Genomic DNA, 4578 nt, shown 5'->3' on the forward strand with positions numbered 1-4578 from the left:
CGCCGCATTAAAGCTGTGTGATCTGCTCAAACTGAGTGCTGCTGCTTCTTCTTCTTATTTGGTACTTATACACACACACACACACACACACACACACACACACACACACACACACACACACACCCCGCTGAGAGTGGAAGCACTGCTGTTACATCTCAGTCTGTTTGTAATGTGGAAAAGAGCAGCGCTCTTTATTTATTCATCCTTCTGAATACGCCTGTTTCCATTTATTCTCACCGTGAGGAGAACAGCGTTGTATTGATCCTGCTGTCTCACTCACAGGACTGATGAGGACAGAGAGACAGGAGAAGATTCCTCTCTTTATCTCTCTGTCTAAATATAATTTACAGTGTGAAGGTTTTGTGTAACTGCAGTACAACACGAACACATCTCAGGCATAACACATTGTTTACAGGATTAATCTGTTCATCTACTGTATCTGTCTGTTTTTTAGTCTGTCTCTCTGTCTATCTATCACTCTGTCTGTCTGTCTGTCTGTCTTTTCGTCTGTGTTCATCTGTCTGTCCTTCCCTGTCTGTCTGTCTGTCGGTCTGTCTGTCTGTCTGTCGAGTCTTTGTGTTTTTATTGCCTTTATTTACTAAATTGGACTTTTATTCTATCTTTATCCATCTTTTATTTTAAAAGACATTTATATCATTTTGTTCTTCCTCATTATTGAATATTTTCTGTAAAAACCTCTTTATGGCACCACAAAGAAAAGTGGAATAAATCTCTTAAATATTTTATAATTATATTTATGGTATTAATAACTGCAATCCCATCAGGCACCTGGGTTTTTTAGGGTATTCCACATATCTGATGTGGATGGAGAGAGAGAGAGAGAGAGAGAGAGAGAGAGAGAGAGAGAGGGTGGAGATGAACGTGTGTCTAATCTGTCCATCATGCTGATGAATGCAGTGGAGATTTAGCAGAACTTTCAATTATTCACTAGGTGCACAGTGCTAACGGCGAACGACTGACACAGGAAAGAGGGAGAGCAAGAAACGAGGGCAGGAGACAGAGGAGTGTAGGAAATGTTAATACATGAAGCTACTAATGTAAACATGCCAAACATTAGCGTGATGCGAATATCATTTAGACGATGATGGGATTCGAGGATGGATTTCTCATGGTTCTTCATACAGGTTTATTTACATTGAAGCTCCATGAAACATCAGATGATATAATCAATACAAACTTTTGGAATGATTGACAGGTATTAACTGACCTGCGAGAAGCCACGCCCAAATCCCTTGTCACCCAGTAGTAACAATTCATATAGAGAAAGATGAACACGAAGTTCCTGCTAATTAATAGGTTTGTTTTATTAGATATCAACAAATGTGTTTCATCTCTCAATAATATGCAGCATTTTACCACTAGCTGCTAATCCTTTACATCTGCTAACATGTTGCACTGTATCAGATCTCTCTCTCTCTCTCTCTCTCTCTCTCTCTCTCTCTCTCTCTCTCTCTCTCTCTCTCTCTCTCTTTGTGTGTGTGTTTATACAGTAAGCAACAGAATGATGTGATAAAGCTTTACCGATTCCATGGCAACATTATTTAATACCAATTTGCAGCCAATCACAGAGCAGTGTAGTTGTAGCTTTTGGTCTTCACTGTGACTCGATGCGTATACGTTGTGTGCTGTATAGATCTGTGACTCCACCCATATATCATACGCCCTTTTGTGCGTATATATCATATGCCATATATCATACACCCATTGTGTAGGTCAGTAAAATCCCATGGGGCTGCACGGTGTAGCCATCTACCCCAATATTCCTTGGGGGCGGAGCTATTAAGCTTTAGCTAATGTGGTCCACTGCGTAGAGGCTTTTTCAGGGTCTCTTTAAAACTGCATGATTATTAGATGTGATAAGATCAGAAACATGCCACTTATTATCTGACATTATCTGAACATGTTATAGTTCAGATAATAAATGCACTGTATTAATATTAATATAAAGTATTAAGAGGTTTCATTTATCCAGTTTTATAGAGTGAATAAACAACCTTATTTTAATTCACCCTAAATATAAAATGTACAGAGTGTCAGTGAGGTAAGAACATCCACTGCTGATGGAGATAACGAGTAAGATTAACTCCAGTTGTGTGTTTTTGTGTGAAGTCTAAATAAGAAACTTCCACACAGGAAGGAGACACAGTGAGTATCGGGCCATCAGCTGTGTGGACAGGTTGTTTAACGTGACAGGTGAGATGTGAAGGAGGAGCTGAAACACTGCAGAAAATCAACCAGCAAAAGTGTCAGGACATATTTACTTTAGAGAGAAAGAGAGAGAGAGAGAGAGAGAGAGAGAGAGAGAGAGAGAGAGAGGGAGAGAGGGAGAGAGAGGGAGAGAGAGAGAGAGATGTTTTACCTGTCTCTATGAGGCTGACAGGTGGAGTACGAACACTCACACACACACACACACACACACAAACACACACACACACATACACACACACATACACACACACACACACACACACACAACACCACACAACCACCACCGCACACACAAACAAACCATCTCTCTCGCCCTCTTCTCTCCTTCTCTCTCTCCTCTCTGCTCTCTCTCTCTTCGCTCACATGCTCCCCCTTTCTTTTCATCCACTCTCTCTCCCAGCTTGTCCTGTTTTTAATTTTGTACCCCCTACACATCCGTTAGGACAGAATAACCTTTTTAATTCTCGCCCAAAGAGCGCCGCTCCATTCATTCCTTACCTTAATAAGCATAATTACCCCTTGTTGTCTAGCACTCAAAAAACCGAATGGTGTTTCATAGTCGATAGTAGTCTTTTAAATATCCAGCACACGAACATTATTCCTGCTAAAACTATTCAAAAACTGGTTACAGTTATTTTGTTGGTGGTTTTTTTGTGTTTTTGTTTTTTAGTGTTCGTGTGTTTTTTTTCTCGCTCTACTTCTCTTCTCTCTGCTCTCTCTCTTGCGTCTTCTTTGCCCTTTTCCTATCCTCCCCCATCTTACTCCTCGCATGTCTTCTTTGTTGCGTTTTTTCCTCTCCTCCTCGGCGTCGCTGTTTTGGTGTGTCCCGCTGCTTTCCCTTCCCATTTCCCCGATCACCTCTATGCCTTTCAACATTCGCTAGGACCCCGCGGTGCCCCTTCTCTCGCTCGCTCTCTCTCGCTCTCCTCTCCCCGCCCGCACCCCCCCCGCATCTCTCCCCACCATCTCTATCCCACTGCTCTATCGCGCTCTCTCTCGCTACCAGCTCTCTCTCTCTCTACCATCCACTTATCTTCTCCTACGGCCCTCCCCCATACACATACCTACATATATATATCCATATCTCAATAATACATATTACATATACATGAATTTATCATATTATACATACCATATATCTATCTTACTAGATACATTTATACTAATATAATGATATATATCTCTATAGAGGAAATTCAGTGCACCTTTTAAGAGTTAAAATAAAGTCTTTAAACAAAACAAAGCCTCTCAGAACCTGTAGATGTCCTTCAGAGGTGTGTTCAGCTCTCACACAACAAAACCTTAGAAAAACCAAAAAAATAAGAAAATAAACTTTAAAGTCATGAGCTGCGTTTTGCTTCTAGCTGTAAATGCTGTAAGATGAAAAGGTCAGAACACCGACACGTCTCACGCTGCCTTATGTCTCTGGCTGGGTCTCATTATGAAACACACCTGCATTCCCAGCACTGAAAGTTAACCTCAGAGTTTCCTCCCTTTATATTTATGATTAATTTCTTTCCTAGCCAATTAATAACAGCATCACCGGATTACCCACAATGCACCTCGGCCCCATGAGCCCCTCATAGGGAAATGTAGCATAACTAGCTCATTTCCTTAAACAGTGGCTCAATCATGTGCACTAATCTGCTCAGAGGCATCAATCACGCTGCAGACTAAACTCAGCTGGCAGGAATGTTTCATCAGGCCTCAGTGATTACACACAGTTTACACTCATCTGAGCCGCTCATTTTCCGTCTCGGGATAACAAAGCGTTTAGCGCCGAAGCGATGAGTCTGTGTCGAGTGTTTACAGCAGTTAATTTAAAAAGCCAAACAGACAGCGGGATGTGGATTTAATTACACCGATTTATGCTCTGCCTTTTTACGAGAGCTGATTGATAAAGACGGACGTGCCGTAATCCAGGCTTTAAGTGCAGCAATGAATTCCCTTCGCAATAAAAGCTGTCGATGTTAAATAAACGTGTTTTATAAGCAGATGCTTAGCGTAATTCTCAAATCTGGTTGGTCAGAAGGTGTTGATTAGTTTTCTGGCTTCAGGAGACTTTTTTTTTTCTCTCATGAACTTTGCAAGCTGTGATTTATTTATCTTATTTTTGGTCCGTCTTCTCTCTAACACCTCCAAACGCTCACACATCACCCCTGTCCTCCTCTCGCTTCAATGGCTTCCGGTGCGGTTTAGGGTGGAGGATAAGGTCCTTCTGTTCAATGGTCTGGCCCCGGCCTAACTCGCCGTATTATCGCAGTTCATACAAGCTTCTAACACGTAGCCTCGGATTCGACTGCTATTCTATGTTCTTTGTGTTCTTATATTTTATTGTCTATTGTTGTT

The sequence above is a fragment of the Tachysurus fulvidraco genome, chromosome 9 (assembly GCF_022655615.1).
Source record: "Tachysurus fulvidraco isolate hzauxx_2018 chromosome 9, HZAU_PFXX_2.0, whole genome shotgun sequence".
Classification (NCBI taxonomy): Eukaryota; Metazoa; Chordata; class Actinopteri; order Siluriformes; family Bagridae; genus Tachysurus; species Tachysurus fulvidraco.